This window comes from Neofelis nebulosa, chromosome 5, assembly GCF_028018385.1.
Source record: "Neofelis nebulosa isolate mNeoNeb1 chromosome 5, mNeoNeb1.pri, whole genome shotgun sequence".
NCBI classification, from domain to species: domain Eukaryota; kingdom Metazoa; phylum Chordata; class Mammalia; order Carnivora; family Felidae; genus Neofelis; species Neofelis nebulosa.
The window spans coordinates 105,502,107-105,515,572 of NC_080786.1; the positions used below are offsets into that span (position 1 = coordinate 105,502,107).

Sequence of the window (13,466 nt, forward strand, 5' to 3'; positions counted from 1 at the left end):
TCTCAAAACAAACCCCCACATATTGCATGATTCCATTTGTATGAAATTTCCAGAGTAGGAAACTATCAAGACAGAAAATAGATTAGTGGGTGACCAGGGCTAGGCAAGTAAGGGTGGGGAGTGTATACGATGAGTATGAGATTTCCTTCTGGGCTGATAAAATATTTAAAATTACATTATGGCAATGGTAGCACAATTCCATGACTGTGCTAAAGACCATTGAACTGTACACTTTAAATTGATGAATTTTATGGTATGCACATTATATCCAATAAATCTGTTAAAAATACATTAGTGAAAAAAGAACTAATATAATTTACTATACAACAAAATAGTAAATGATTTAATAATCATCTCAATATATTCTTAACATCCACTTTCTTTTTTTTTTTTTTTTTTTAATTTTTTTTTCAACGTTTTTTATTTATTTTTGGGACAGAGAGAGACAGAGCATGAACGGGGGAAGGGCAGAGAGAGAGGGAGACACAGAATTGGAAACAGGCTCCAGGCTCCGAGCCATCAGCCCAGAGCCTGACGCGGGGCTCGAACTCACGGACCGCGAGATTGTGACCTGGCTGAAGTCGGACGCTTAACCGACTGCGCCACCCAGGCGCCCCACATCTCAATATATTCTTAAAAAAACACTTGATTAAAGTGCATTTATTAGATATGTTTAAAAAATTTACACCAATCATGAACTTAACCATAAAGTTTTGAGAAATTTTCCCTTCAGAACAATAAGAGCACAAAGATGTCTGTTATCTTACTGAAGGTCTTTGTTAGAGAAATAAGGCAAAAATATAAAAATATATAAAATATGTATAGGAAAAGAACAAATATAACTTTCATTATTTCCAAATATGATTTATATAAAAAACACATAAGATAGGGGTGCCTGGATAGTTCAGTTGATTGAGCTTCCAACTCTTGATTTTAGCTCAGGTATAATCACATGGTTCTAAGATCAAGACCCCCATCAGGTTCTGTGCTAATAGTGCAAAGCCTGCTTGGGATTCTCTCTCTCCCTCTCTCTCTCTGCCCTTCCCCCACTCACAGACATGCATGCTCTCACTCTCTCAAAATAAATAAATGAACTTAAAGAAAGAAAATATATAAGATAACTAGAATTTATTAATACATATAACAAAGTTGCCAGATACAAGTTTAAGAGAAAAACGCCAGGGTATTAATATATACAAATAACATACATGTAGAAGACATTACAGTAAACTAGTTAGCACTTACATTAACATCTAGAAAATATCAAATTACATAAGAATAATTTTTTTATGTTTATTTATGGGAGAGAGAGAGATAGAGTGTGATGGGGGGGGTGCAGAGAGAGAGAGGGAGACACAGAATCTGAAGCAGATTCCAGGCTCTGAGCTGTCAGCACAGAGCCCGATGCAGGGTTCAAACCCACGAGCCATGAGATCATGATCTGAGCTGAACTTGGACGGTTAACCTACTGAGCCACCCAGGTGCCCCAGGAATAATTTTTAAAATGGACAACATCATTACATAGGAAACTACAGAGCTCTGCAATAAAACGTATTGGGAGAAATTTAAAAAACAGATAAACAGAGGAATAGACCATGTTCATATATCTTTAGTCTCATATTTTAAAGTTTATTTTGCAACAGTGGCTTTTAGATCTAGTTCAGTCCCAATGAAAACTCAACAGATTTCTTCAGAAATGACAAACTGATCATATAGGTTATGAATACAAAGTGCTAGTATAGGGGCGCCTGGGTGGCTCAGTTGGTTAAGCGGCCGACTTCGGCTCAGGTCATGATCTCCAGGTCCGTGAGTTCGAGCCCCGTGTCGGGCTCTGTGCTGACAGCTCAGAGCCTGGAGCCTGTTTCAGATTCTGTGTCTCCCTCTCTCTGACCCTCCCCCGTTCATTCTCTGTCTCTCTCTGTCTCAAAAATAAATAAACGTTAAAAAAAAAAAATTTAAAAAAAGTGCTAGTATAAGCCAAACACTTTTTTTACTGTTTATTTATTTTTGAGAGAGAGAAAGAATGAGTGGGGGAGGAGCAGTGGGGTGGGGGGGGCATAAGATCTGAAGTGGGCTCTGTGCTGACAACAGAGAGCCCGATGTGGGGGCTTGACCCCATGAACCATGAGATCATGACCTGAGCCAAAACTGAACACTCACATGACTGAGCCACCCAGGCTCAGCCAAACACTTTCGATGAAAGCAAGTGGCAAGACTTGCTCTACCAGATGTTAAGATGCATTATAAATTATACTAATAAGATAGTGCAGCATTGACACAAGGATAGGCAAATGGACATGTGGAAGAAAATTGAGAGCCGAGAACTGGGGTTATGTTTGGAAGGACACTTGATTTAATAGAAAGGGGCACTGCACAATACAATGAGAAAGAGCCATCTTTTCAATAGATGGTACTGGTTCAAATGAATTCTATTTGTTAAAAAAGAAAGAAAGAAATAGGAAGGAAGGAGGGAAGGAAAGAAGGAAGGTAGGGAGAGAAAATAAATGACCCATCTTACAATGATACATAAATTGAGAGACAAATCAATAGTTTCTAAAAATTGATATAGAACAATTCATGAGCCTGGGGTAAGGAAAGGTGTCTTTAAAAGATACATACACCACAAATCATTAAGAGAAGATGAATAAAATGGACTATGTTAACATTAAGAATATGCTAATCAAAATACACCATTAAGTAAGTAAAAAGGTAAGCCACAGAGTGAAAGAAAATACCTTGAATATATATAGCTAAAAAAAGAAGGCATACTAAGAATTTTTAAAAATCTCCAAATCAATAAGAAAAAGACAACCCAATAGAAAAATAGGCAAAAGATTTGAATGGGAAGCGCTCTCTCTCTCTCTCTCTCTCTGTCTGTCTCTCTCTGTCTCTGTCTGTCTCTTTCTCTCTCTCTCTCTCTCTCTCTCTCTCTCTCTCTCACACACACACACACACACACACACACACACACACAAATCCAAATGACTAAATTAACATATAAAAAGGAACTCAGCATTGGTGATGAGGAAAAAGCAAGTTATGTGCCACTACACACTCATCAGTGTGACTGTCATTTAAAAAGACAACATTACTAGGGTTTGCTGAGAGTGTGGAGAAAAAGGAATCCTTCTACCTTTGGCTAGAGCTACACATTGGTGTGACAACTTTGGAAAAATACTTAGCATTCTCTCTTAAAGCTGATCTTTTGTATATCTTATGACACAGCAATTTTACTTCTAGGTGTATCCAGCAGAAAAATGTGTGTACACCAATAGAAATGTAAACGAATATTCATAGCATCATTATTCATTACAATCCTAAACTGGAAAAAAATATAAATGTCCACCAAGCAGTATTATAGATAAATAAGTGTTTTATAGTCATACAAAGAAATACTCTACAGAAATGGAAATTGAAGAATTGACATTACACCCAGCAACATGGATGAATTTCACAATTATAATAGTGGGGGTGGGAAAGTCAGATACAAAAGTGTATATATACTATGTAATTTAATTGGTACAGAGTCTTACAAAATAGCCAAAGCTAAGCTGTGCTGTTAGAAGGCAGGAGAGTGGTTTCCTTTGAGAAGTTTGGAAAGGAAAGTGGTGGGGAGTGGACGCGATGGAGGCTTCTGCAGGGTTTGCAAGGCTCTTTGTTGACCTAGTGACAGTTACTTAGCAGTTGGCTTTCATTGAACCATACATTTATATTTTTGCACTATTCTCTTTTAAAAAATGTTTATTTATTTTGAGAGAGAGAGAGAGAGAGAGTGCATTCACATGAGTGGGTGAGGGACAGACAGTGAGGGAGAGAATCCTCTCTCTTACTTACTTGAAGCTTGAACTCACAAACCCTGAGATCACAACCAGAACTGAAATCAAGAGCCAGAAGTTTAACCAGCGAGTTGCCCAGGGGCCCCTATATTTTTTGCACTATTCGTTATGTGTATGATATGTTTTAACATAAAAATTTTTAAAAATAAGCTATGCTGACACAATCATGGATCTTTTGGTGTGTGGATGGTGAGTTTACATATCTAACTGTATAAAAAATCTCCTCTCCAACTAAAATACAGACCCAAAGTGCAGTAACTAAAATCACACAATGAAATTTTATGTGGGCATACTCATGAATATTTTCAGTTTTCATATTGCTTTCTATTCTGCACGTTTTAATAGCAAATCAGTATACATTCCTCTTTTCATCAGTCTAAGATTTAAACAGGCATTCTTAGAATGGCTGGTTCATGCCAAGCCGTTCAAGAGGCTGCTATTGAGAAAGGAGCTGAATACCACCGCCTAGGCTTTTTAGCAGACAAGAACACAATCAAGGCAGTTTTTATCCTGTGCCAGCAAGATTGGCACCATGTTATTGGCTTTTGCCCCCTAAATAGGGCCTTGAGAGCAAATACAGTCAAGGTTGTTTGTCACTAGCCTATCTGGAAGCTGTTGAACCTTAAAAATGTTCTGCATATTCATTAGTGATCATTGCTGCAGACAGGAGTTTAAGACAATCATGCAGATGAATGAGTACCTTCTAGTGACATTTTTTTGCACAGTTCACAGTCCATAAAATTATAAATAAAAACATCCTGGAAACAGCTGCATGATTTTTCTAGTCCTTCTTGGCTATTCTGTTTTCTTAAAGGTCTGAGCACAGTACATTCATGCTAATCATTTGTCTCTTGGGAAACATACCCTACCTGCCCCTCACATGTATTATTGACAGCACATTCCTTAGAGATGTTTAGGTGGATGCAGGTTACAGGTTTCTTCTCTTTTCTTTTCTCTTCTTTTCTTTGAACTTTTTGGCTCCTCTTAACGAGAAGTAGCTTCTGGATGGTGAAGAGTGGCTTATAGTTTTGGATACATTGTGTGAGTGTACTTAAGATTTAAGATAAAATTCTTTGCATCCTGGTGGTAATACTAATCTATTAACAGTAAAGTTATATACATTAAATATTTAAGCCAGATGTAAAAAAGAGCTTTTGGGCAGTTGAAAAAAAAAAAACAAAAACATTGGAATGGATCATGACAAAAGAGGGAAATATTTCTTATTTGGAAATCTTAGTAAATAAGATTTAGTCTCATCTGCATGGGATACTATAAGTGGAACACACTCCAGAAGACCCAAAAATAGTTCATTCTAAGCACTTAAATTATTTTTCACTGGGATGAGAGCAAATATGTGACTTTAGACAAATGGTGGGTAGTTTATTACTGGAGTATAAGTATTTACCTTTTGTAGTCCTAGATGAACTTATGACTCTTGCTGGAAAATCATTACAACTCATTACTCTAAGCCAGTGTTTGCCAAATATTCCTGATGAAAGATTTTACTTTGGGTGCTTTTTAAAAGCATATTATTCTGGACCCCTCCTGAATCTGAATCTCTAGATGATGTTCTAAAAATTGTTATTCATGTAACAAGCAATCGAAGAGATTTTTATGTTTGAACATGATGGGGACACATGACTTAACATTGAACCTTCAGACTGGGATATTAAGAACATCAAGGGAATATTATGCCCCTATCTATCTCTCTATTAAATAGGGATGGGATAGAAATGTAGGATTATACACAAAGGCAAAAAATTACAATTTCATTTGATAAATTACAAACTGACTTAAATAATAATAACATTCACAGTCTGTTATATAGTGAGGGCCTGAATATGTGGCAAATTACTTTTTAAAAGATTTTACAGTTTAGGGGTCCTTGGGTGGTTCAGTCCGTTGTGTGTCTGACTTTGGATCAGGTCATGATCTCGTAGTTCGTGGGTTTGAGCCCTGCATTGGGCCTTGTGCTGACAGCTCAGAGCCTGGATCCTGCTTCAGATTCTGTGTCTCCCTCTCTCTCTGTCCCTCCCCAGCTCTTGCTGTCTCTCTCTCCTCAAAGATAAATGAACACTTAAATTTTTTTTTTAAATAAAAGATTTTACAGTTTATAAAAAATAAAATCAAATATATTTACCCACTTAGTTATCATAAAACCCTGTGATGTGTGTGTGCTATGATCAATCTCAATTTCTAAATAAGTCACTGGGAGTTCACAGAGATTAAGTGGCTTGATCTGGTGTCTGTTGCAAAGTTAAATTTCATCTGACTTTAGAATAATTTACATTGAAATTGATTTTCTACTCATGAATCTACTAGGAGCTGAGATTCCGAATTCCATGAACTAAATCTTTTCAATCCAAACTCCTTTTAATGGAACGGTTTAAAGAAAACAATTTCTTGAAATAAAAGTCATCATTCTGAAGCAAAACATACCTACCATTTTTCTTTTTATAAAAGGATTATTTTTCAGCTGTTGTAGCTGTTGTTTTTGTACTAGAATCTAGTGTTCTAGAATCTAGAATTCTACCCAAAGTTCTCTAAGAAATTATTTGTTTTTGTCTTCCAGGCAAATCAAATATTCAACCTGATTATTTCATTTAAAGGCTAAAAGTGCACCCAGAGTCCCAGAAGGCTAATGGTGCCAGAATACAGTTTATCTTTCTATTAGCTGTTCTGTCAATTAGCATTAAATTCATTGTTAAGGCAAAAGCAGGATTGCAATAGAGCAAAGAAAAACAATGAAATGAATTCTACAGAAGACATCCTAATGGAGAATCCCCCCTTTAAAAAGGAGCACAAAATAAAAATTCACCAAGTATTCAGGGAAATTCATCACCATGATAGAGATACAAAAAAGGGGATAAACAAAAGTACTTACACCTAAAGAAACAGTGGTTAGAACAAGAAGAAAAGGATTTCATTTTAGAATATATTTTATCACAAAGGGTTGCAAGAGGATATTGCTACCTAAACATTTATTAATTACATGGATAATAAAAATTGGTCAGTCACTTAATAGCACAATAGATGAGCTAAGTAGAGGAGAATGGTCCTTGAAGCTGAAGAGTAAATTAATGCACTAAAAAAATTGAAGTGAGGAATTCTTGCAGAATTCAGATCAAACGAAAGGTGAAAAGTATGAAAGACAAAGTAATCTCATGTCTCAGGAGACTTCATATAATAGAAGATTCAGAAGAGAAAAGAGGTAAAAAGTAATATTAAATGAAAGAATTATTAAAAAAAATTTTAGGGGCGACTGGTTGGCTCAGTTGGTTAAGTATCCGACTTTGGTTCAGGTCATGATCTCCCAGTTTGTGGGTTCAAGGCCCATGTCTGGCTCTGTGCTGACAGCCTGGAGCATGGAGCCTGTTTCAATTCTATGTCTCCCTCTCTGTCTGGCCCTCCTGTTCGTGCTCTCTTTCTCTCTCTCTCAAAAACAAGTAAACATGAAAAGAATTAAAAAAATATTCTTAGAATTGGAGACAGTTGTCTCTTCAGAGTAAAAGCACATACCTCCTGCAAGCACTCAGCAGAATTTAGAGGAACCCATCCTAATGAAATTTAGAACACCAAGGACAAAGACAAAATCTTAAAAGCTTCCGGAGAAGGAGACTAGAAGAGATTGTTTACTGGGAAATAATTGTCAAATTGAAATTACATTCAGTTCAAAATTCACTAGATTAACTACATGCAAGAGGACAATAAAAAATGCATTTTAAGGTAAACAACTTTGGATTTATAATTCTGAGTGTTCAATTATGTGAGAAAACTAGGGTTGTTTTGCCCATAGAATGTTTCAGAAAGTAAATTACTTACAGATAGAAGTTGAATTAGAGTCAGATGTTCTCCAACTCTTGAATGTGAATCCAAGAGGAAAAGGAAAGATTCCAAAAGCACTGTAAGGAACTTACTCAAAATTATTGTAAATTCTAAATAAGTATTGACTACAATAAATTTTTCTAAAATTAGCTGTTTAGTAAACAGCTGTTTATTAAATTTATTAAACATTTCTGGGTGGTAGCAAGATGGCAAATGGGATGATGAGTGGGATGTAGCCTAATGTGCTACAAATATTGACTTTTAGAGAAGCTATAATATGTCCACAGTTTAATGCCACCATTATTAGAAACAATGTAATTATAATTAATTATAAAGTAGTTTAAAAATTAAAGTTGCTACTGGAAGAGAAATAGGTGTAACTTTTAACTGTTAGTAAAAAGAAACAAAGAAAAGTTGATTGTCTCAATAAAAGGCAATAAAAGTGAAATACACATATTTAAAAACTTGATAAAGAGAGAACCATATACAGATTCACACACAAAAACTTGCAAACATAGATGCAAAATTCTTAAAGCATTTGGAAAAAAAAAATCAAAGAATGAATGCATTGGAATTAAAATATGTCATGAGCATCCAGCCTTTATCCCAGAAATGTGACAATGGTTCAAAAACACAAAAATTTGTCAGTGCACTACACAATAGTGAAATGGTAACTGCAAAAACCTTTTAAATAAAACTTAAGTGTCATTCTTTAGCAAACAAGGCCTATAAAGGTTGTTACCATTATCTGGATGAAGGTTCTTTCTAAAAATCTACAAAAATAAGTATTATGTTAATGATACATGAAGTTTTCCCACTGAAAAGAGGGTCACAAAGACGGACCATTATTGCCATTATCATTTACCAGGACGCCAGAGGCCCAGTCAGTGAAACAACAACAGTAGCAAATAACGATGTTACTGACAACTTGCAGAAGGTGACTGTCACATATACATTCCAGAGGGCCAGCTGACAAACTGTCAGAACTCATAAACCTAGTCAACAATGCGGTTAGATAAAATATCAACATATAGAAGTAATTACTTTCCTATATGTCAACTTAACAAACTGGGGAATTCAATATTAATATTAAAGGTATTCATGTAAAAGTAAATTATAAAACTATTAGAAGACAATGTAAAGAATGTATATTTGATCTTTATGTTGGGGAAACCCTTCTAAAATAAGTCAAATAGGAAAAAGTTATGAAGGAAAAATTGACCTTAAAATTAAAATTTAAGTATCGCGAGAGACACCTTACAGTTTGAAATAAAAATATTTGCAATACAGACAAAAAATTATTTGAATCTACAAAAGCTCATAAATCAATAAGGAAAAAAATAACCTTATGGGGAAAAAAATGAAGGAAAAAATTTGTATAAGTAATTCATGGAAGATGAAAGAAAAATAGCCAAAAAAATCTCATTCTCTGTGGGAATAGGTATATTCTTATGTTGCTATTATGATGCTTATGCATTTGTGTTTATATATATATATATATATATATAATATGTATATTATATATATAAAACACTATATACTTTTACATACATATGAAAATATATAGTATTATATATATACATATATATGCATTTTATATATAGTGGTTAAATTATAAATACGTGTATATACACACACAAAAATCCATAAAAGAGAGAAGGAAGGATGCAAACTCAGCTAATACTAGGTACCTATGGGGAGGAACCTGGAATTTAAGTTGGTTATCAACATTTTTTTAAACCTTATTTATTTTGAGAGAGTGTGCGTGCATACATGCATGCATGTGGGGAGTGGCAGAGAGAAGGGGAAAGAGAATCCCAAGCAGGCTCCACACACGGCTTGAACTCAAGAACCATGAGGACATGATCTGAGCCGAAATCAAGAGTCAGATGCTTAATCAACTGAGCCACCCGGGTGCCCCAATCTTAACAATTTCTTAATTTTGCATAAGGAGAATATGTATTTTATGTGTTTGAAGTTATTTAAATTAACATATATAAAGTATTAAAAAAGGCAAAATGAATAGCTCGTATCAATATTTTTTACCAAATTCCAAGCTCTAGATATTAGTAACTAAGCCCCTTCATATAACAGAGCAACCTGACCGGTGTTCATTTTGGAAAAACAGCTACAAACATTTAACTGAATGATCACTAATAAAGCACCAAGATTTTTATGCTGTGTATAGATGGCTGAAAGCACTTTATGTTCCATCTACTAGCTAACCCTCTCTCTTTGTCCCTTGAGGACTTTGTTTCACAAGATTGACGTTAATCTTCCAGGCCCCATTGACATTTTCCAGAATTTGTATTTTAATTAAAGCATGGGATAAATCTATAACTTCCTAAAACATTGATATCATTTGTTGAGAGCAATATAAAAAAATATTTAATTCACTTTCAGAAGATTTTTAAGAGCATTTTTAAGGAGTGAATTTATGGAGTTCCTTTTACATAAGGAAGTGATGTTATAATGTTTGTAAAGCAGAGATAAAAGAATATTCAAAGTGTACTGCCATTTAGAAGGGATCACATTATGTTAGAAAAAGACCAGCATATTTTGGTAACAGACAATGATGATACCATAGTCTGAAGAAAATTTCTGAAGAGTCCTTTCCTAAAGAGAATTGATGGAAACCAAGCCTTGATGTCCATGAGTCATCCCCTTACACAGAAAACATCAGGCCCACAGCATGACCAGGGAAGGTGGTGAGACATAGCCACCCTGTTCTGTACTTCAGTGGCTCACTTATTTACTTGCCAGAAAGCTCTTCCACTAGAGGATTAGTACAAAAGAATAGAATTTCTTCATTCATAAGAGAGAGCTGCCACAGAAGAGAGTATACATAAACAAATGATATAATCAGAAGCTTTTCAACTTGATGGTGCTGTTGACGAGCCCTGCATGCCAGCAATTAGCTCCATTTTTCTTGCAGAGAAAATGGTTTCCCTGGCCCCCCACTTTGTAGTCAGCCTTATAACCTTTACGCTTAAAAAGCCTAGGATTTATCTAGAGTCCAAAATTTAAGACTTATAAAAAAATTGATTAAATTTAGTTTAACTTTCAAACCTTCAGTAATTTGAAAACATTTGTCCTGGATTAATTATTCAACTTTTCTCATCATTGTGCCAACTCTTTCAGACTGTTTTCACATATTCTGCATTATACACATTAAGAAAAAGGATGGCACCATCTGCTATAACAAATCTATAATAAAGCATGTTTAAAAAGATGAAAATATAAGTGAAAACAGCACTAGACCATCCATGTAGGTAACTGTACTAAGAAAATAGAATTATGTGATTATTTTTCTCAGAATGACACCTGGCTCTGCATTTCCTGGTAGGCAAGGATCAAAGGGAAATAAGTAGATACATAATCATCATAATGTCTTAAAAAGACTGACTCAGAATAAAAAAATTTTGTTGAGAAATTTAAGAGAAAATCAGTTATTGAATTCTTATGTGAAAGAGAACAAGTACAACTTTTCAACTGAACTTCAAAATTACTTTTACCTGGGGTGCTTGGGTAGCTCAGTTGGTTAAGCATCTGACTTCAGCTCAGGTCATGATCTCAAGGTTCATGAGTTCAAGCCCCGCATCAGGCTCTGTGCTGACAGCTCAGAGCCCAAAGCCTGCTTCAGATTCTCCCTCTCTCTGCCCCTCCCTCTCTTGTGCTCTGTCTCTCTCTGTCTCTCAAAAACAAATAAACATTAAAGAAATAAAAAAAAAATTACTTTTACCTGTTTTACTAATGCTTGCCAGATCCTGATGTATCTTTTCTTTTTTCCCTTCTAAATGTTTCAAATATTTTCTCTCCTTGTTCCTTTTTTGATAGCAAGTGATACAGATTTGTTTTAAAAACAGAAAGCAAAAACAAATTAAATCTCTCATACTACCTTTGTAAAGTCAGAATTTCCCTCAACTTTTTGGAATATGGTGTTTCAGGCTTCTGTGATGAATATTTTATATAGTTGAGAATATAATGAATATTTGTGTATTAATTTCTTATTAATATTATTTCATATGTAGTACAAAATATTAAAAAAGGTGTTTGTTTATTATTTATATAATTGTATCAGGACTGCATTTGATCATTTCCTAAAGTTGAATATGTTGTGTCTATGATTTATTAGTAATAAACAATGCAATAATAAATGGTATTGGCATACATTTTAATCTTTTTTTTAAATTTTAAGTTCATAAAACAGACATTAAAAGTTAGAATTACTTGGTCAAAAGTTTTAGATGCTTTTCAAACAACTAATAACTGAATTGTTTTTCATAAAAATTATATCAATTGAGACTATTATCTGCTGTGGTTGGGTGTGCCTTACTTCAATGCACCATTTCCAAAACTGGATATACTTATTGTTTTTTATCCTTGCTAATTTTATGAGTTAAAATTGGATTACATTGATTTCATTTTCAAAGAAATGTTTATTATGTTGAACATTTGCTTATTTTTTTTTCAACTTTTTTTTTATTTTTTTTATTTTTTTTATTTTTGGGACAGAGAGAGACAGAGCATGAACGGGGGAGGGGCAGAGAGAGAGGGAGACACAGAATCGGAAACAGGCTCCAGGCTTCGAGCCATCAGCCCAGAGCCTGACGCGGGGCTCGAACTCACGGACCGGACCGCGAGATCGTGACCTGGCTGAAGTCGGACGCTTAACCGACTGCGCCACCCAGGCGCCCCTGACATTTGCTTAAATATTTATATTATGCATTTATTTTTGCTATTTTTCCAACTACAGTAGGGCCCCCTAATCTGCAGGGGATATGTTCTAAGACCCCCAGTGCATTCCTGAAACCATAGATAGTAATGAATCCTAAATATATACTATGATTTTTCCTACACATACATATGTATATAAACTACACTAGGCACACTAAGAGATTAACACCAATAACTAATAATAAAGTGGAACAGTTATAACAAAATACTGTTATAAAGGTTAAGTGAATGCGGTCTTTCTCTCAAAATATCTTCCTGTACTGTAGTCACCCTTCTTCCTGTGATGATGTGAGATGATAAAATGCCAACGTGTTCAGGTGAAGTGAAGTGAATGAAATGACAAAGGCTGCTACTGACATTCTGATGACAGCTAAGAAGGAGGATTGTTGGCATCTGGACTGTGGTTGTTTGGGGAACACTGAAACTGCAGAAAACGAAACCATGGATAAGGTGGGACTGCTGTACTTCTTCAACTGTGTTATTTTCCCATAACAGATAGAAGGGCTTTCATAATTATTTGTTAATTTGCATAGTCATTCATATAAGCAAAATAATGCTTTGTCAAAATATCTATAAATTTTTTATGTTGTGATTTTAATTGCATATTGTTGTAGATATATTCCTTAAACTTCTGTAATTGGCTTTTCCTTTCTTTCAGAGTAATCAGCTCACTTGATGTATGGTTTCTTCATTTTTAAATATGTCAAACCTTTCTTTTGGCTTCTGTCAATTTTTTGTTAATAGTTCATAAATACACATAAGATAATTTTTTCTCCATGAAGTAAATGATTTTTCCTAATTTGGTTTAGGGTCAAAAAAATTATTCTGATGTGAATACTGGCTGGATGAGTACATTGGGTGAGTAATGTTTAATTACAATAATTGTGTTATGTAATGGAATAGACTGATTTATTTTGCATCTGTTTTATTTTTTATTTTTTAAGTAAATAATATAAATAAGATTATTTTTATTATGTTTTCTAAAAATAGGTTAGTAGTCTAATACTTAATGGGTAAACAACAGTATGTATGCACTTATTGCAGTCAGCTACTTGATTTTTATTTATT

The 13,466-nt window shown here is 34.5% G+C and overlaps 1 long non-coding RNA gene across 1 annotated transcript in view; it reads left to right on the top strand.

Annotated features, from left to right (window-relative positions):
* The window catches only part of LOC131511409 (uncharacterized), a 64,191-nt gene extending 50,932 nt beyond the window's left edge, over positions 1 to 13,259 (top strand). Inside the window, exons 2-3 of the long non-coding RNA XR_009261513.1 lie at positions 12,665 to 12,848; positions 13,208 to 13,259. This is a non-coding gene — a long non-coding RNA (uncharacterized LOC131511409). The remainder of the gene's footprint in view (positions 1 to 12,664; positions 12,849 to 13,207) is intronic.
* The last annotated feature ends 207 nt before the right edge of the window (positions 13,260 to 13,466 follow it).